Genomic DNA, 21128 nt, shown 5'->3' on the forward strand with positions numbered 1-21128 from the left:
TGTCTGAGAATAGTATTTAAAAATTTAAAAATCATCTTCCATTGAATTATCCCCCATGACTAAATGTTCTGTTTGTTTTGTTTATTTTCTTTCATAAATCCTTAAATATTTGGGGAACCTTGATTTATATGTATGAAGAAAGGACCAGATTGGGGTTGGCATGGTGTCCCTCTGCAGTTTCTTTTTTTCTTTCTTTCTTTCTTTCTTTCTTTTTTTCTTTTCTTTTCTTTTCTTTTCTCTTTTCTTTATTCTTTTCTTTTCTTTTCTTTTGATTTTATTTATTTATTAATAGAGAGAGAGAATGAGAGAGAGAGAGCACATGAGGGGCGGAGGGTCAGAGGGAGAAGCAGACTCCCTGCTGAGCAAGGAGCCCGATGTGGAACTCCATCCAGGACTCCAGGATCATGACCTGAGCCAAAGGCAGTCGCTTAACCAACTGAGCCACCCAGGCACCCCCCTCTGCAGTTTCTATGCCTGCTTCCCCAAGATGTCTCTGTCATGAAAGGGCATTGGTGAGCAGGCAGAATCAGAGGCAGCCTTCCTTGTGGGGTGCCTGAAGTGTTTGGACCTGGAACATAGAGGAAGCAAGCAAAGTTCAGACCCCACTAAATCTGTCAAAGCAAAGGCAGCATTCCTTTGCTGGTGACAAACTTACGTGTGCTTTACTGGAGTGGGGAGAGAAGGGGATGTGATGTGTTTGTCTGATTCAGTCTCAAATGCTGTGCCTCTGTGTTTCTTACAGACTACAACCTGCATCTAAGGTCCTTCCCCGGTTAAATCACCTACCCTCTGTTCTAAAACCATGAATTGTCCTATACATGACCTTGGTAATCTGGGGAATCTCACTGGCATAATGTTGAAGTTGTGTTGGTTTAGAAATGGTATTCTCAGATACTTTAAAATAGTGAATCGATAAGTAAGCCTTCTCCCAATTAAAGGTAGAGCTTTAGCAATAGAGAGACAGAAAAAGAAAAATCTCGGAATGTAAAGTTGAGAAATCTTCCTTTAGTGTAAGTCATGACTACTTAAGTGTCTTTCTGCTTTCTGCTTCGTTAACCCCAGTAGCACCCTGCTACGATAGTTGAAAAAGCTGTGAAGACACTTCCTCCAGTATTTAAACAGTGGATTAATGAAGAAGGCTACAGCCTGAGTTGGATTTTCTATTTTGATTAAAATTGTCTCTAGTAGAAACAAAACCCCTCTAGAAGGAGGAGAAAGCATGGGAGCCCTGTGATTTATGGCTACTCTGCCAGTAGAGGTTTAACTGTACCCCTGTTTTTATTAGGGTTGTTTTTGCTAGTACTTGGGCTACAAGTTCCATAGGGCCTAAGTAGTCTACCCATAATCCAGTTTTTCTTCTCAAGCCCTGTTTGTTTAGTGGTTTCTGGGTGGTTTTGTAGAATGTGAACTGTTCAGGAACACACATAGTATGTGATATAAGAAATGCCTGTGCTTGCTGGTAGATTATTTCTTGGCTATCTGCCAAGGGTCAAAACCCTCTGCTCTTAATAACTTTGTGGGAATCATAGGGACTGGAATGAGGCTGGCTGATCCAGCTCTTTTGAATGTGGGTCCTGATTAATTGCTCAAATGATGTTCCCAAAGCCTCCTCGCTATGCTGCTTTTTATTTTGTCAATAAAGGCCCTTGAGGCACTGCCAATTCTCCACCAATCAGATCCCATCTGCTTTCTGTCTTTCAGGATTTGTGCAAACTTTCTGATATGCTGTTAACACACTTTTTCTTGTTTGCTAGCACCATTAGGGCTCTATTCTTGTCCATATCTGTCTTTTCTGTCATTTCAGTGGGACCTTGTAAAGGATGTCATGTGGACATAAGTTCTCAGTCTGCCATTCTGACCTCCCTCAAGCATTCTTTCTTTATTCTTTTGGATAATGCAATTGATGTGATAAGGAGAGGGGACATTTGACATGGTTACCAATAAGCAAAAATTCTGTGTCTTTTATATGCCATTTCTCAGCACCTTTCTCTTTACAATTCCTTTGACCAGCACAGTACAAAGTGGTAAGGTAAATAGGAATGGAGTTTTTGTAGATTCTGTTATCTCCCAGTCGTGATGCTGCCTTACAGGGGATTTGCTCTAGTTCATGCTGAGTGAATTGATTTTTTTTTTAAGTAATAAAAAAATTGTATATGCAACTAATGAATCGTTGAACACTACATCAAAAACTAATGATGAAGTATATGTTGACTAACTGAACATAATAAAAATAAATAAAATCACAAAAAAAATTGTAACGTTTTCAGAAGTTTTAGGAAATAAAGGGAAATTATCTATTGTTTAATCATGCTAATATAATAGCTTTTATGTGGGGGGTATTCCTTTTGAGTGCTGGTTATTTCTTGAGAATTGAATCTAGGAACAGGAAAATTGGCTACTTGACCTAGTGTTGACATGAAGTCTAAGGCAGGTTGTTGTTGGGTGTCTGATAAAAGTAGGCTTTAGAGATAAACAGACGTGATGTAAAACCTCAGCCCTGCTACCGGATAGCTGTGCAATCTTGAGCCTTAGTTTTTTCTTATGTAATTTAGATATAATAATCTCACATCTCATCGGGTGGTTGTGAGGATTAAATGTACTAATGCATTTAAATGTTCAGCATATTTACTAAGACCTAACAGTCAAGTTCTCACATCAGCTCCAAGCCTCTGAACTCAACTGGTTGCCATTGATGTAATTTCATATTTAGTGGCTTCTGTCCTTTCTCTCTTTTTCTCTTTCTTTCTTTCTTTCTTTCTTTCTATTTTTTTTAAAGATTTTATTTATTTATTTGACAGAGAGAGAGACAGTGAGAGAAGGAACACAAGCAGAGGGAGTGGGAGAGGGAGAAGCAGGCTTCCCGCCGAGCAGGGAGCCCGATGCGGGGCTCGATCCCAGGACCCCGGGATCATGACCTGAGCCGAAGGCAGACGCTTAACGACTGAGCCACCCAGGCGCCCCTCTCTTTTCTTTTTTTAAAAGTTCATTTATTATTTATTTGAATAATCTCTACACCCAGCGTGGGGCTTGAACTCATGACCCGGAGATCAAGAATTGTATTCTCTACTGACTGAGCCAGCCAGCCCTGTCCTTTCTTTCTTTGTCCTCTCTCACACACTTCTGGCTATTTTTTTTTCATTCAAACTTCTTTTTAAGGATTTTTCTTGAATGTTTTTATATTTCATCCTCTTCTTAGTCTTAACATTCTTCCTGGCTAAGCTAATCCACTGATAAACTGCTACCTCACAGAATGTTCTAAGTATTAGAACTTAAGTATTAGCTTAAATAAGATATAGGAAATGCCTGGTATGTAGTAGTTGCCTGTAGGTTAATTAAAAAACAAAACAAAATGCCTCATTGGATTATGGCTTGGATTTTGTAGTAGGCCATTTTTTATTAAAGATTTATTTATGAGAGAGAGAGGTGGGGGAGGGGCAGAAGGAGAGGGAGACAAGCAGACTCCCTGTAGAGCGGGGGGAGCTTGATGTGGGGCCCGATCCCAGGACCCCAAGATCATGACCTGAGCTGAAATCAAGAGTCAGACATTCACCCGACTGAGCCACCCAGGCGCCCCTTTAGTAGTCCATTTTTATTGTTCCATGCCAGGCCCTTCAATTGGATTTATCTCTTTTCTCACTTTTTAAAAATTACCATGATGGCTAACTTATATCCATTTTTCCTCTAAATCTTTTTTTTTTTAAGATTTTATTTATTTATTTGACAGAGAGCGAGCACACAGGTAGGCAGAGCAGCAGGCACAGGGAGAGGGAGAAGCAGGCTCCCCACTGAGCAGAGAACCCGATGTGGGACTTAATCCCAGAACCCTGGGATCATGACCTGAGCCAAAGGCAGACGCTTAACCGACTGAGCCACCCAGGCGTCCCTCCTCTAATTCTTAAATATATACTATGTTAATACAGTAATGATTGATAAGTACTTGCATAAAGGTACAGGTGGTATTCATAAGTAAGTTTTCATGTTTCAAGAAGTTTAATGCACATACAGTTTATCCCTTAGTAAAAGTAATTTGTTGAAAACATCTTGAGGTACCTGGGTGGCTCAGTCGGTTTAGCGTCCAACTCCTGATCTCTGCTCAGGTCTTGATCTCAGGATCCTGCATTCAAGCCCCATACTGGGCTCCACACTAGGCATGGAGCCTACTTTAAAAAATTAATTAATTAAAAAAAAAATCCTTCAAAGCAAGAGGTGTGCTAACAAGCAATCTATCTGGATATAGTGCTAATAGTTAGTGATATGCCTATCTACATACCTGAAGTGGTTGAAAAGGCAGAGGACTACTAACCTTAAGTGTTTTAGGAAGTGCTATTACATGTCCCCCCACCCCCGAAGAGTTCTACTGAAAGTTGTATTTTTTTTTTTAAAGATTTTATTTATTTGACAGAGCACAAGCAGAGGAAGAGAGAGGGAGAAGCAGGCTCCCTGCTGAGCAAGGAGTGTGATGTGGGACTCAATCCCAGGACCCTGGGACCATGACCTGGGCTGAAGGCAGCTGCTTCACTGACTAAGCCACCCAGGCATCCCTGAAAGTTGTATTTTGTGAAACTTACTGAATGACCCTTTCTGTTGTGATGTCCTTGTGAATTTTGGTGCCATTAGTAAAAATGTTTACAAGTGGAACTTGGAGAGAGGAAATAGTTGGACCTTTGAAGTCAATGTGTATGATAGAATTTGGAGATGTTTAATAACAGCATGAACTTCCCAACAGATAAAGGAAACTTGGGACTGTCTTCTGTTAAGTTTCCAGTGTGGGTTTTACATGGAGCCTTTTAGATTTCTGATATACCTGCTTACGTATCAACTGTGACTCAGCAAACTATTGCCTTAGTGTGAGCTTCTATTGTGTTAAAATTGTGATGCATAAACCATCACATATTGGGTCGACAGCAAGGGGAATTCTGTTGTACTTCTTAGACCATCTCTTCTTCACCAACACCCCCCCCATCACGTTAGCATTGATTGCAAAATCACTTTTTTTCTTTCAGAAGCAGCTATACAGAGCATTTATTCTTGTCACCACTTCCTCAAAAACCTCCCTCTGGAACTGTTCTTCACTTGTCACTTAGCAGAGCCTGTGGCTGTGGAGAGATCAGACCATTGAGTGAGGGTTGACCGCAAAGGCTCTGTAGTGGTTTACTGTGTTTCAAAGCCAGGGACCAGAATAACCCTGCCCTCCCCAAAGAGTAGAAGAGAAGAAGAAATTTCAAAATCCTTAGCCTTTTTGTGGGGCTCATTTGTTGCTTATATTAGATCTAAGAATCATCTAGTGAAAAACTATTACGTCTTCTAATTCTTAGAGAAAAATGTTGACCACCAGAAGACTATTGGTTTTGACTTAGTTTTATAAGTGGAGACTCATTTCTAGAGCTTTTACTTGCAGAGATTCTGAAAGCAGTTAAGTCTAAAGCAGTTACATATTCTAAACCACAGCCACACTGACACTGGGCTTGGTCCAGTTGCTAATGGATTCTGGGGAATGAGAGCACCACTCTCCCGTTCCCGTGGTGCCCGCTGGCTGGGGTGTGGACTGTAAACTGTAACAGGACAGGTAGTGGAATTCTTTACTGGGCCCTTTTTTTCTTTCTGACCCATATGACAGAACTTCTCTTGAGCTTCCACCCTAAGAAGCAACCTGTGCCAAGATAATTTTCTTCTAATTTCTCTAAAATGATTGGATTTGCTAAAGGAACATAGAGTTAGTTACTCTGCCACTTAATAGTGACTTTAGAGCAGGATGACAACCTTCCAGAACCTAGGGTATTATTTTGAACTTCTTCCTCTAAACAAAGCATTGTTTATGTATCTCAACATTTGCATAGACTATAGAGGACTTGAAAATGACTCTCTGGGGCTACCTCATGCCCATTTTGGTCTTTACTAGACCTCTGCGATTTGGCTGGTTCTACTTTCACTGTCAGAGCAGATCATTCCAGATGCCATTATGTAATTTTCTGTCTTGGGGTGTGTGTTTGTGTGGGCGGGTGGTTTTGTTTTGTTTTTAAGTGGTGTTTAATGTCAGGCTAATAATAGACTGGGTACGTAGGCCTGGTTTTGTCATAATGGCCACGAGTTTGCTTATTTGTCCCTCTTCCCCTGAGAGGCGGAGAACTCCCCCTCCCCAAGTGATGCCTACATTTTGGAGGGGGCTCATCACAGCTGCCTAGAAAATGCCGCATGGCAACTGGCAGTTCTATTCTGAAGAGACAAAGATGAGGAATCTGAGGAATCTTCTCTCTGGTTGCTCTCACAACCTATCACTAGTCTTCCTGTGACCTAAATTGAACCAATAGGAATGAATTTGCTGTTCCTGAGCCAGTTCCAAAAATTGGTCTATGCTTAGGTTCTTGTTCTTTGGGGAGTGCCAGGTTCTTTAATACATTTATGATCCTGGGGCCTTAAGTTGTGTTAGGTCACTCTTGGCCCTTGAAATTTGGAAAAAGAGAATATATTAGTTGAACTTTTCTGTCTGGGTACTTTTCCTCAAAATTACATGATAGAACCACCTGGGACACTTAAAAAAAAATGGTGCCCCATATTTGAAATCTGGGTACCCATATTTATCCCCCCCCCACTTTTTTAGGATTTTATTTGAGAGAACAAGCAAGGAGGGAGGCAAGCATGAGTGGGATGGTGATGAGGGTGGGTGAGGGAGAGGGAGAAGCAGACTCCTGCTGAGCCAGGGAGCCTGACGCACGGCTCCATCCCAGCATCTGGCCTGAGCTGAAGGCAGACGCTTAACCGACTAAGCCACCCAGGCACCCCCCCAATTTTTTTTTTTTATTTGACAGAGAGGGACACAGCAAGAGAGGGAACACAAACAGGCAGAGTGGGAGAGGGAGAAGCAGGCTTCCCACCGAGCAGGGAGCCCGATGCGGGGCTTGATCCCAGGACCCTGGGATCATGACCTGAGCTGAAGGCAGACGCTTAACGACTGAGCCACCCAGGCGCCCCCCCAATTTGTTCTTTTCAAATATTCTTCACCCCTAGAGATTCTGGGTTTATTGGCCTGGCATTGGACCTGGCATTGGTGTTTTGAATGGTGATTCTAATGTGCAGCCAGTATTAATAAGCACTATGAAAAGAAGTCTAGAGGAAACAGGAAGCTCCAAAACCATCATTCTTCTCTCTTCTCAAATAAGTACAGATATAGGTAGTAGGAAGAATAAAAGAAACTTTACAAATGTATTTTTTCTCAGATCAGTTTTGTTCCCAAAGCATAGCCTTTTACCTCCATTAATTCTATCGTACCAGCTCTGTTTAGAGTACGTACAGAATGGCAGAGCAGTGAAGGGGCTAAAGGGGTAATGGTTATTTCTAGTGCTGCCTCCAGCATGTAACATGACCTTAGTAAGTCATTCACCCACCTCTTTTCCTAAGGCCCTTATCTGGCCTTTGTGAAGGAGAAAGTAACAAACAGTATTGCTAATATCCTTTAATGTCTTAGTATCTCTTTTTAGTAATCTAGAGTTTCTTTAAACCTCTTCTCAGGTTCTTAAGAAAGAGAACTTTAACTAGGGATGTGTTTCAGGGAGAGAGAAGTAGTAGCCGTGAAGCCAGAAGTTTGCCCATTGGCTTTAAAGTCTAGCCAGGGATTTTTTTTTTTCCCAGAACAATATACACCTTTATTACATGACTGAAGATAGAAGGGAAGAAGGTTTATTTGCCTTTCCGGGCTTTGATTTTCCTCAGGTAGAACTCTAGCTCCTTGCTCTCTAGCTTGTAGCCATCTGCTCAGCCACACTGGCCTGGTCTTGAAGCCATGCATGCATGAATCTTGCCTTACTGGAACTGCTCCTCCAGAAGATTGCTAATTTTGGCATTCTTTTTCCTTCCATTATATTTCTTAACTTTCCTTGATTGTTTTTTGTTTAAAATCTCTTCCTCTTTGGGAGCTGGCATGGCCCCCTTCTTGTGGCCCAGGGGGCAGTGCTTAGTGGGACTCCTGCCACTGTCGGTAAGGTGTGCCATCAGTGAGCACAATGCAGTTCTTCACCAGGGGCTTGGTGCTGACCAGTTTGTTGGCAGATGCATTGTAAACGACATCAATACTCCTTGTTTTGTGGGTTCAACACTCAGAGCCCCAGGAGAAGTTCCCCATGTCCAGCCTCAAGGCAGGGTACTTCATATTGCCTCCCCAAACACGGACTGTGTGTATGCAGCAGGGGCCAGTCTTAGTCTTGGCAGCGGGGTGTCCCACCTCATACTTCCTCTTCTTATGGTAGGGCTTTCTCTGCCCTTGGTCTTGTGGCACTTGTGCCATTTGTCCTGAGAGATGCCTAGGGCTCTTGGTGTTGGCTGTGAAAGAGCTAACCATGAATTTTTCCTTTTATGTAGCCCTCTCTCCCCAGGAATTTGATCATAAACACTAGATTTAGTTGGAAGTCTGTGGATTGGCAGAATCAGACTTTACCCAAGTAGCTAACTCTTAGTTATCCCTGCCAATTGACTTGCTGGCCTCATTGCCTTTCACCACTGGCAGACTTCAAGGTAAATTGTTTACCTGAGATAACAAGATACAACATTGGAAAGAGCTTTGAATTTATTTTTCTTTTTCTTTTAAGATTTTATTTATTTATTTGACAGAGAGAGAGAGAGAGAGCACACGGGCACAAGCAGGGGGGAGCAGGAGAGGGAGAAGCAGGCTCCCAGCCGAGCAGGGAGCCCAATGCGGGGCTCAATCCCCGGACCCTGGGATCGTGACCCGAGCCAAAGGTAGACACGCTTAACTGACTGAGCCACCCAGGTGCCCCAAGAGCTTCAACTTTAGACCTCTAATATTCCTTTTACCTCTATCTGTAATTATCAGATTCATAGATTTTTGACTAGTTGGTAACTGTGTTGTTGTTGTTTTAATTTTCTCCTTAAGAGGAAGTCTTTGGCAGTAGAAGGTATTGTTAATGTCTTTGTTATTGGTAGTGTTGTTGCTAACTAACCCAAACTTATCTTTTAAATACTTTGGGGACCAAAGAAATTCAAGTATAATCTATCTATTTGTTAGACTCAATAAATGCTAGTTATGGGGTTTATTAAAGACTCAAGTTGGTAGTTAAATATTTAAGAAGCCCTAGAATTAATTGTTTTCTTTTTGGGGGTGTAGATTGATGCATCTGAAATTAATGATGTATGTTTTGATGTTTGAGGGATAATTATTTGTCAGCCTTCAGTCTAAACAAATATCCTCAGGTGATTTGCTGTATTATCCTGATACCCTTCTAGATACTACCACATTTATGACCCTGGCTGTTCTCTTGCATACCTTTCTATTTTTATAAACAAGGCTTACATTCAGCTGGTATATACAAGAATGACAAACTGTAACCAGTGCCATATGTTAAATATTTTTAATATTATCCAATTATAACAGATAAGAATTCGCATTATATCACCTGGTCTTAGAGAATCCTTCAAAAATTGTTTTCAGGGAAAGATGTCAGTCTTGTCTCAGAGTAGCTTGGCAGAGAGGGGGAGAGTCAAGAATAAGAAGTATTCCTATTTTGGTTTGGATTGTTTGAACCGGAACTATTTTCCATTACCTTGCCTGTACTGTTGAGCTTTGTGTGCTGAGGGGGTTTGGTTGTAAGTCCTTGCCTGTAAAGGGATTCTCTCAGCCAGAGCATCTACTTGGTGGCATTTGTTTTTCTAACTAGTGCACTGCCCCAGGATAGAAGAGTCACAAGTAAGTAGAAGCTGCTGGAGGCTCTGTTTTTCCTAGTCAGAAACTTGTGGAAACTGGAGTAGGTATAGATAGGTCAGAGCCTTGCCCACCTGAGCCAGTCCCATGTTTTTCACTGTTTTATCTTTAGAGTATTTGTTGAGGGCTTTTGTTTTTCACATTGATAGATTGTGTTCAACAATAAGGCAGTACTCATTGTGGATGAGAAGATAGTTCATTGGTATCAACTCACATTCTCTCTCAGACTTTAATCAGAATGTGGTTATTCTAGAGTTTTTCTAGATTAAACTTGTTTCCTGGGCATAAAGTGTTAATAGCACCTCTCCCGCAACACACACACACACACAGACTGCACTCAAAATTTTAAAAAAAGAAGTAAAATCTGGCCAGTTCAGGACTCCCTTTCCATCTTACTGTCTTTAGGAAGTTATTCACCCCCAAATTCTGTTCCCTATGATTTTGAGATGATAATTTCTTATCCATGACATAACTTATATGTTACCCACTCTTTCTCCTGTAATAACAAAATTGCTGTGATAGCCATCCAATCAGTTTTTTAAAAATTCAGGCAATTCATTTCTAAATTGGAACTTGTTTCTTTCTAATCAGCTTTGTAATGTATTACAGACATCACTCTCAGCATTGGCTACAGAACTGATTTAATGCTGGGTTTTAATGACTCCTTCATTAATCCTGGTATCCTGGGATTTATCACTCACTGGCCTTTGACCACTGGAAATGATGAAAACTTTGATTTCATGCATATTGGATAACACTGGCCTGTTGCCGCTGGAGCTGTGAATCTTGCCTCCACAGTGGCGTGTGTGATTGGGAGCGCTGCGGACAGGTGGCTGCTCTCCCAGGCCATGCTCCACTGCCGAAGGGGTGAACACAATGTCTTTATCAGCTCAGGGTGACCTCTTCCCAAGCCCTCTGGATTTGAAGTAGGAGTCTGCTCTTACAGCTTCATCTCCTGGACAGATCTTGTGAAGTCAGGCTCACCTTTTCAGCTATTTCCTGAAAAATGCTTGAGTTGAGAATGTGTATCTTCATGGCCGCACATAGAACATTTTTTTTCCTTCTAGTAAAATAAATGTTATAGTAGGGAAACATGTTTAAGACTATCTAGGCCACCTCCCTTATTTTATGAACGAGGTGGCTGAGTCCAGGAGGAGTGACACAATTAGGCTAGGGTCAATGATAATGAAAACCAGCAAGAGTGATCACCAACACACAACGCTTACTATTTGCCGGGCAGAATCTAAGTATAGTCTCTTGTTTCTTGCTCACAACAGCTTCATGAAGTAACATTCATCCGGCTGCAAGTCCAGTTTTCCATGTGACTTTTCTCTGTACTGCCTGCCTGCTGCTGCCACAGAAATGACAGTGTTGGTTGCTTTCCTGACTCTTAATGGTAGTATTGTGATTGTCCTTGGAAGAGAGGGGCTAATTTATGTACTATAGAGTCTTGTGGCTAGAGCGTAGTACCCTAAGTAAATGTCAGGTGTGGGCCTCCCCTGCCCACCAGTGCTTAGAAGAGAGGAAGTCTCCCTACTTAGAGTCTTTACAGAGGCTCATGTATTAGTGCTTCCTCAATTAATTTTTTTAATTTACTTTTTAAGATTTATTTATTAAAGTGTGTGAGCAAGCGTGTGCTAGTAGCTGTGGGGAGGGTGTTTGGGCAGAGGGAGAGGGAGAGAGTCTTAAGCAGACTCCGGGCTGAGTGTGGAGCCTGACACAGGACTTGGTCTCACAACCATGACATCACAACCTGAACCAAAACCAAGAGTCAGCCCCTCAACCGACAGTGCCACTCAGGCACCCCAGTTAGTTTATTTTGAACACATCAGTGAGCTTGTTAAAACCTCGGTCAGTGCTACAGGAGGATCACATTGCAGCATCATTAAAAATGAGCCAATTTTTTTTTACACAGTGTAACACTTACTCTGGTGAGTATGGCTCCCTGACTGCAAGTGCTGGGTGTCATAGGAAGTGACCTTTTATTTTATTTATTTATTTTTTTTTTTTAAGCAGTCTCCACGTACAATGTGGGGCTTGAACTCACAACCCTGAGATGAAAAAGAGTTGCATGCTCTATGACCAAGCCGGCCAGGTGCCCCGGAAGTGACCTATTAAAGTTCTCCCTTAAAAGCACTAGTCTAGGGCAGGGGTGACAAACCTTTTCTATAAAGGACCAGATAGTAAATATTTTAGCTTTGAAAGCCATATGGTCTTACTGCAACTATTCAGCTCTGCCTTTGCAGCCACAGACAGTATGCAAACAAATGCACGTGGCTGTGTTCCAATAAAACTGCAATTAAAAACAGACTATGAGACTGCAACCTCAGTTCTAGGTAGGGACTCACACTATCGAGGAATGAATAGATACCGATAGAACAAGGGATGAAACCAGCCACCCATATGTTATGAAAATGGATGCTTGTGACTTAAGGAAGGTATTTCTGATAGCACCATTATATGTAGATTCCAAAACAGTTATGCATAAAAATTTTGGAAGAAGCTGAAAGGAAACAATCTTAGCAAGTGGCTCTGATAATGTTGCATACACTTGTAGAGAGTGTAGCTTGAAGACACCTGTTTTTGAAATGTAGTGTTTTAAACAATACCTCTAGATTAATAAATGTTTTAAATAAATATTTAATGATTTCACTTATATCCAAAGAGTTATATATTCAAAATGAACAAGAACCACCACCCCCCCCCCCCCGCCCCGGTAACCTGGTATCCCTTTATGTGCAAGTGCATTTCTTATGTTTTCTCTTGACCCTGGAAGCTCACTTTCTGAGGAAATGCTGGTTTTGGAAATTATTTTCAATACATTCTGATGGCTTTTCACTTCTTTTTTTTTTTTTTTTTTTCTAAAGATTTTATTTATTTATTTATTTGAGAGAGAGAGAATGAGAGAGAGAGAGCACGAGAGGGAAGAGGGTCAGAGGGAGAAGCAGACTCCCCGCCGAGCAGGGAGCCCGATGCGGGACTCGATCCCGGGACTCCAGGATCATGACCTGAGCCGAAGGCAGTCGCTTAACCAACTGAGCCACCCAGGCGCCCAATGGCTTTTCACTTCTAATTGAACTGTCTCTGTACTGGTCACTGGTGATAGGACAATTCACATCTGTTTGGTGCCACAGGCAGCTAGCTGTCCATTCTACTTCTTATTGATTGTGCTCTTCTACTTACTTGGTCCTATGAACATGTCCTTGATTTTCTAGGTGTCTGATTCCATTTTTTGTTTAATACTACCCTGGGTCTGTGTAGAACACCTGAATCTGTAAAACAGCAGAGCCTCTCCTGTTAGTGTTGTACTGCTACCCATTTGATTTTCTGATTTCTTTCCTTTTGCCTTTCTCCCTTTGTCACTGTCCCCAGATCAGCCCTGACTTAACCTTTTGTCTTTCCTTTTGAAATTTTCAACCCGTTCTAATTCAAGGAGGCACTGCCCTACGCAGTAGTTTTTGCCAGTCTCCTAGAGACAGATTTTCTTTTTGTTCAGCATGCCCCTTTTCCGATGCATCTGGAATAACAGCTGTACTCCCACTCCTGAATAAAATATTTTAGGAAAGTGTCTCATGGTAAAGCACCTGGACTTTCAGGCAAGTTTGGGGGTAAACTCCAGACCAGATCCATCACCAGCAAGGTGGGAGGACCAGTTTTTATGAAGTGGAGATAAGACCACATGAATGAGGATACGCCTGAACTGGTGGTGTAAGAGTGCCATTTGTATCAATTCAATGTAAGGGATTAGATAATCTGTCATTATGCTAATTCTGCATAACAGATGGTAGAGAGTTCTGCATCTCAACAGCAATATTCACTGTGGGGGGAATTAGCTTTCACCCAGATCAGCAGTCAAGCAGGAATTCCATTGAGAGAGAGAGAGAGAGAGAGAGAGAGAGAGAGAGAGAGACTACTGGTGATTACATTAGTGTGTCCCTCTAAGGACATCCACACATATGCTGGCTTTCTTGAATTTCTCTAGAGTTTACTTATTCTTGCCCATTGCCCTTCCTAAGTTACCAGACCTCTTTTCTCCTATCTGTAAAGAATTGGAGGTGGTTTCTCTCCATTTGGTTAATTTAGGAAGATCAAGATTAGAAGTAGGTTAGGTAAATGTGGCTCAAAGCAATAGCATATTGCATATTTCTTTAGAGAAAAGATGCCATACAGCTGTTGAAAGCATTGTTGATTATCAATCTTTAAGAAATGAACTTCAGAGGTGAAATGAGAAGCAGGAAAATGGATATGCTCTTTCTAAGTGACATGCCTTGCCTTTGATATATATATATATTTAAGAGATATAATTAAGTCCTTTGGCTTCACATTCTCGAAGGGTCAGTCTTGATCCTGGTATTTTTTCTCTGTGAATGGCTTCCCAACAGTATTTTGTTAATGTGGAGCTTCACCTATCCCCCGAATGGTGATAATCATCAACTCTACATCATCATATCAACTCTATTTTTCTTTGCTTATCCCTCCTAATTTACCACATACCTGCTTTCCATTACCATTTGTATGTCCTCTCATCTCAAAGCTAATATGTTTAACACTAATATTGATTAAAAATGATGGTTTTCAAACTTGTGTGCCCTGGAATCACCTGTGTAGCTTATTAAAAAGCACCCCAGGCAATGGAGTGGATCCCACTTTTGTAGTGCTCACTAACTGATTTTATTCCTTTTCATATCAGTCTGTGACGTAGTGAGCTTGGATAGAAGCCAAGCTTCTAGACTAGGATCATTTTGAAGAATTGTCCAGGTTGATCGGACAGCTGTCAGAATTGATCACTGCTCATACAGGGTATAGTTCCAGATGTGCTTTTAATAGGCATGGTCGTTGAGGTTTAATGGGTCAGTAAATTGGATTATGTGCCATCGTTCAAGAAGCAGAGCAAACATTTTGGCCTGGGATGTCTAAAAGTCAGGGGCGAGGCAGGGACAAGCCATCCATAGCTTTAGTTCCCACCAGGAGCTGTGATAACTGAGGATGTTTGATCCTGCCTTGGTGACACTCTGGAGGTCTTGGGAGAAGCAGCGTAATTAGGAAGGGCTGATGGATATGTTGATTTGTTAACAAATTCCCTTATCGCTTCTTCCCTGTTGTTTTGGCCATCGTTCCATTCCATGTACCCCACAACTCAGACCTCAGTGAATTCAGTAGCCTCTCTTTAAGCCTTTCCTCACTGCAGTCTGTCCGTCTCCGGTTCTTCCTGCTTACCGCTACCGGCTCTATTCCCCGTAAGTGCTGTTTTCCTATGCCTTTACCACAGAGCTAGCTCCAATTTTCACAATTATATTCAGTTCAGCCCCCTACTCTCTTCTTCTCTCCCCTCATTCTCAGCACACAACCTCATTTCCTGCTTTATGGAAAAAATACAGGCTTATCTAGGAAACACCTTAACCTGGTTCTCACATCTCCACACTTGTCTTTCCCCTGCTTGCTTTCTTATCTCCTTCCTGCCTTCCCATCTCCATGGAAGATTTCAGCCTCTTACTTTCCAAACTAATTTTTCTACATAAATGCTCTGAATTCTCTCTTTTGGTCTCATAGGAATTTTGTGCCATCAGGTATCCCTTTTCTTTTTAACTAACTTTTAAAAATTATCCTCTAGTCTTCTCTTTATTGTAGCTGCTTTCCTTCTTCTTGTCTTCTCTTCACAGCCAAGTTAATTAAAAGAGTTAAAAGAACTTTTAATTCTGTCTCCATTTGCTCTTCATCCCTTTACCATCTGCTTTGACCCCACCACATCATTGAAACTGAGCTTACCTAGGAGACCAGTGCTTCCCTTAAGGACACTTCTCAATCCTCGCTTACACTTGATCTCTGTAGTATTTAAAACTTACCACCATTTTTTTTTGAAATTTTTTCTCTTTTCTTTTAGTATGCATACTTGACTGGATTTCCTTCTACAATTCCGGTGACTTCTCTTCAGTCTGCTTTTGAGTGCCCCTTAAATATTTGTGCTTCCCAGGCTTCCATCTTGTCTTCTTATCCCGCCTCAGTCTCCATGGGTGATCTCACTCATCCCATTGCTTCAATTTTCAGGTAGATGTTACTGATTCCCAAACCTAGGTCTCTAGCCCAATTCTTTCTGTCAGGCTTTCCCCACCAATATATCCAAGTGCTTACTGCACCTTGCTTCTTAGATACCAAAACTCAGTATGGCTAAAACTGAGCTCATGTTCTCCCCTTTAAAAAGCTATTCCTTCCCTGGAATGATCTCACATCTTGATTGATGGTGCCACCATTTAGTCTTCTGTTCCGCTAATCCAAAAGTGTCATCTTTATCTCCTCCTCTCTCACTCTCCATACCTGATTATCTGCTGGTATATATCAAGTTCATTCCAGCCTTTTTCTCCTCACTGCCTGGTTTATGCTGTCTCCTTACTGGTCTTAACTCCCTTCTGATCCATTTTCCATACTACTGCCGCAATTGGCTTTCTGATAACAAATCTGATTGTTATTCTCCTGCTTAAAAGACTTCCTTAATCATCCACAGTCTTTAGGATTAATACAAACCCGTGTGATCTGGCCCTTGCTTACCTCTCCATGTTTATACTTAACATTCCCTGGCTTTCATCCATCATTTCTGTCAAAAAACAAAAACAGCTTAAACTCACTATTCTTGAAGTCATTCTGCTCTCTCTGTCTGGAACATACATTGCTCCTAGATAGCTCCTACTCATCTTTTAGTAGTTTACATCCTAGGGAGGCTTTACCTTAGGAACCCTGCCCAAACAAAACCCTAACTGGGCATGTGTATATGTGCTTCATCAGCACCCTGCACTTACTTACTGTAAGGTTCACGACACTTACAGCACTAGGTCACAAATCTCTCTTTTTTTATTCCCAGTGCATACTACAATTTTTTGCCACATATAGGGTCTTTGAGAGAACCAGTGCTCAGATACCTTCCATGACTCCCCATGCTTATCTCCTTTCTAGACCTGGGTTAGACCTGAAATGCAGATGTTCCATGTCCATTCTCACATGGACCCATTGAGAATTTTAGCTTTGTCTGGGACCCTAGAGGTTCTTCACTTTAATCCCCTTGGTATGATAGCACAGAAAAACGGGACTTAAAAGGTAAATGTCTTTTGTCAGGTTTCTCCTCATTAAAGCCAGAATTGGTCTCATGATTGCAAATCTAAATGAAATGCAGTATCATTTATATGTAATCCCTAAATGCACCTTTTCCTTAGGCCACGCGAATATACATGTTTGTTTTACTTTTCCACTTTGGTTTATTATTATTTTCTTTTTCCTTTCTGGTCTATTCAGCAGGTTAATTCTTTAGTACATGATGTATCAGGTACTCTTGGCACTGGGCATAAAGTAATGAATACTGTAGAGAGAAATCTGTCTTTTCGGTGGGAACTTATATTCCAGTGGTGTTAAACAAATGAAATAGAATATGTAGAATTATGTAGATGGTCAGAAGTGCTATAGAGAAAATAAAGCTAAGGAAGGATAGAGGAGGTATTCCAGGATTAGAAGGAGGCACATTTTCAGTAGGTACTCAGGCCTCACTGATAAGGTAGCAGGAGCAAAGACCTGAATGAAGTGAAGGAGCAAGTGGTATGAAGGCAAAGAGAACAGCAGGGACAGAGGTCTTGTGGTGCAAGTGTACCTGGATAGAAAGAATGCGTTATGGCTGGAGCAGGGGGAGCAGGGGTGGGGGCAGTGCGAGATGAAGTCAGTAAGAACGGGAAGGGGGATAGCTGACCATATATGTTCTTGTAAGCCACTCTAAGTATCTGACTTTTACAATGAATGAGATAGGAGCCATTGTGGAGTTTTGAGCAGAGGAGTAATGGCAAGTTTTGTTGATTTTAATCTTCAAAGGATTATTCTGGATGAGGATTATTCTGATTGAGAATGGAGTTTAGAATCTTTGGTGCTTTTGTTTTCTTTTTAGTAAGCTCAAGTTCTATTGACTTTTTCTTTTTTAACTTTTATTTTGAAGTCATTATAGATTCACAGAAGTTGCAAAAGTGTACAGCGGTCCATCCCATGTACCCTTTAGCCAGTTCCCCCCAATGGTTATAACTTATATAACTACAGTAAAAAACTATAGTAACTATAGTAAAAACTATAACTTATATAACTATAGTAAAACAGAGTTCAGGAATGTGGCGTTGGTGCAGTGTGTGTGTCTGCCATTTTATCACGTGTAGATTCATGTGCCCACCATCACAATCAGGACAGAAAACTATTCAGTCATCAGAAGGATCTCCCTTGTGCCACTACCACACCTTTCCGCTCCCAACATCCATGACAACCATTAATCCATTTTCCATCTCTGTCATTTTGTCATCTCAAGAACATTATCTAAATGGACTCCTACAGTGTGTGATCCATTGAGGTCGACCTTTTTCATTTAGCATAATGCCTTTGAGTGCCGTCTGAGTTGTGTGTGTCAATTTTTCCAGTCTTTTTATGAAACTGGAGGCAGGTTGTCATGGTGGAAGGATGCTTGTTTTATGACTTGAGACCTGAGTTCTAGTCCAGGTTAGTCACTAAATAGTTTGCTAATCTGAGATTCAGAGACATTACAATTTGTAAAATGAGAGAATTGGAGTAGAACACAAAGACCCTTTCAGCTCTAAACTCTGTAGTTATAATGAATGAAGTATTTCTGATATTTTCTTATAGTCTATAGTAATGAAGTCTACCTCTCGTTAATATTTACTGTGCAGTAATCTTATATAGTCTCATAGGACTACTCAGGAAACATCTCATAATTATTTTATTGACATGTTGCTGCTACTTATATTACTCAAGTGTAAGCTTGATAGGCCAAAATAGTACTTGACAAACTATGTAAATGTAAAGGTGAGTCTGATTTTTTCACTATGTTCAGTGATAAGATCAGTAAACCTCCTACTCTACCTAATCTAGTGAGCCTCAGAGGTTCAAGAAATGTAATAAATTCCTGTTAAATGTCAGTTCTACTCTTGAATCAGTTCTTTGAACACATTTCTACTAGTGAGTAACGGCAGTTTCTTGCCATTGAAAGAAGTACTTAGCCAGAGTATAAGGAACTTAGCTGGTGAAGAATCCAAAATTGGTCTTTAGTTTCCTTGGTAGAAAATATACCATGTATGTATATACTTTTATTTGTTCATCCCTCTGTCCTCTTTTTTTAATACTCCACAATATTTGGGCAATGCCTTATATCTTAGAGAAATAGTGGACATTAAACAGTTGAGTAGAATAAATATTTGTCAAGAATAAGTAAATATTTGTCGAGAATAAGTAAATTTGTCAAGCAGCCTGGCCTTCCGCCCTTTTCCACCATTTTTTGAACGCACAGAAAGGATAGGGCTCTTATAGTCCCTAGTAGAAGGATTGGAAGAAACTGTGCCTCCTGCCACAGTATTCTACAAACCATAACCAGAAATGTATATAAACATACCTTAGTGTTTATATACTTACTGAAATGATACATAATCTACTTTGCCTTGAATATTATCAGCTAGTGCTATATAAAAATACTGGTAGAAAGATGAAGCTATTATCAAACATGTATGACTATTGATGAGTAATTGCTAGTTCATTTTTAAATTATGTTCTAGCTCACATATATTCTAATCCATTTTATAGAGCATTTAGATCTGCTCTCTTATTTTATAGATACAGGCTTAGCTCCTTCACAAGAGTTTAAACAGCCAGAGAGCTGGGGTAAGAACTGAGATCCTCTGCCCTGAATCACTGCTCTGTGCCGTGAGTTCTTTATGAAACAAGCTCATAATTGCTCTCTATGGCCACAAAGGGCTGGAGGAAGTGGGAAACATTAAGTGGCTTTCACTATTGAAGAAAAATATAAATGCTGTGTGTAATTTCTCTCGTCGGATGAAGGAGAATTGATCATTTATTCTTAACATTTCTTTTTTATCATATTCATTTGTTTTACTGTTATTCTGTCTCTTCACTCATTTTTTATAATTTAGATGAAGACTTTTTGCCCTCTTAAAGTGTTGATATGAGATAATGCCTTGTGTTAGAACCTCCTTTAAAAAAACAAAAACAAAGCTCTGCCACACTATGAATGTCTTTTTTAGAAAGTTAGTTTCCTATCGTGTGCATTTTGGAAAGCAAACAGACCAAACAAACTAAGCTAAAATGGAATGTTTTTAGTTCCTAAAGATATGAAATTGTTTTAACTGGTAAGCATTTTACCACCTCTCATTTGTTTTTTCCATTAAGATGAATGTAGTTGGGACATCATTTTTGTTTAGAAACTCAAATGAAATAACTAGTAGAATATCTCTTTCACTAACAGTACACCTTCTTTACATTTACCTTGTTCATTTGTTCTTAGAAGCACTTCTAATAGATCCCTATACCTGAATATAATAGTATTTTTGTAAAGGCATAGGTACATATTTTCATGACTTTAAGATAATTGCCTTTCATATTACACACTCTAATATGTTTATGGGCATTCCTAAACTGACTTGTATTCTCTTGATGGCAATATCCTCAAAGCTGTCCTTACTTTATTGCTCATCTTCTCCTGCACTTCTGTTTTTCCTTAGCAAGTGGCTGGAACTGTTGGGTTACAGGTTGGTTGGGGAACCTCACAGAGGATCCAGTGTTCAGGTACAGATCATACCAATAAGTCCTTACCCAGCTAGCAGTGAGGGCAAAATAGAGTTGTACTCCCTTACACTAAGTACCTAAGCAAAAAGTTAAAGGTTGGTGCTTGCCCAGCCACCAGCCCTGGACCTGTGATGGCGTGAGATGTGGGTGATACAGTGGGACTCTGGGAAGAGAGCACCTTATATGGCCTTTATAGGGCCTACAGACTTCTGCAAGCTTTACTAGGGCACCTGCCTCTCACCCTAGGCCTTGGCTCCCAGGTTTCCTGGTTTAGAGGCCACTGACCTATATAACCTATGCTTAGGGACTTTTTCTTTAAACTCTTGGGAATGCAACTTCATGATGTCAGTTAAATCCATTAAGATGTTGTTGGTTGTAAGGAACACCAACAACTCTGTCCTAAAAAAGAGGAGGATATGGGAAGTTATGAGGAGCTAAGAGAACTGACCTAAGGCCAGAGTGTCATCAGACTTGGAAAATAGATGGGGATCAGGGCACCTCCAAAGGGGCAGGAAGCAGGAAAATTGTCTTTACTTTGATGCTGTGTGGCTAGAACGCCATCACCACCTGCATGGGGTGCTGCCCCAAAGGCAAGACACCATGGTAAATGAATTCCAACTGCCACTTCTCCTTGGCATCACTCCCAAGGCAGGAGCATTTAACTGACAGAGCCGCTGTCAGCATGTCCGTGCACTGGCTGCTAGGGACAGAGTCAAGGGTAGGCATCTGATGATTTTCATCTTACGTGGTAGAAAGCTCCAACAGTGGAATATTGCCCTCTGTTGAAAGGGGGATGGATGAGCTGAATATTTGT

At 40.9% G+C, this 21128-nt stretch overlaps 1 protein-coding gene and 1 pseudogene across 1 annotated transcript in view; one reads left to right on the plus strand and one right to left on the minus strand.

Annotated features, from left to right (window-relative positions):
• Positions 1–21128, plus strand: part of SND1 (staphylococcal nuclease and tudor domain containing 1) — a 410452-nt gene that overhangs the window by 191003 nt on the left and 198321 nt on the right. The gene's annotated exons all lie outside the window — the stretch shown is intronic.
• On the minus strand, positions 7675–10744 carry LOC113911789 (annotated as a pseudogene).

Source organism: Zalophus californianus, chromosome 12 (assembly GCF_009762305.2).
Source record: "Zalophus californianus isolate mZalCal1 chromosome 12, mZalCal1.pri.v2, whole genome shotgun sequence".
NCBI classification, from domain to species: Eukaryota; Metazoa; Chordata; class Mammalia; order Carnivora; family Otariidae; genus Zalophus; species Zalophus californianus.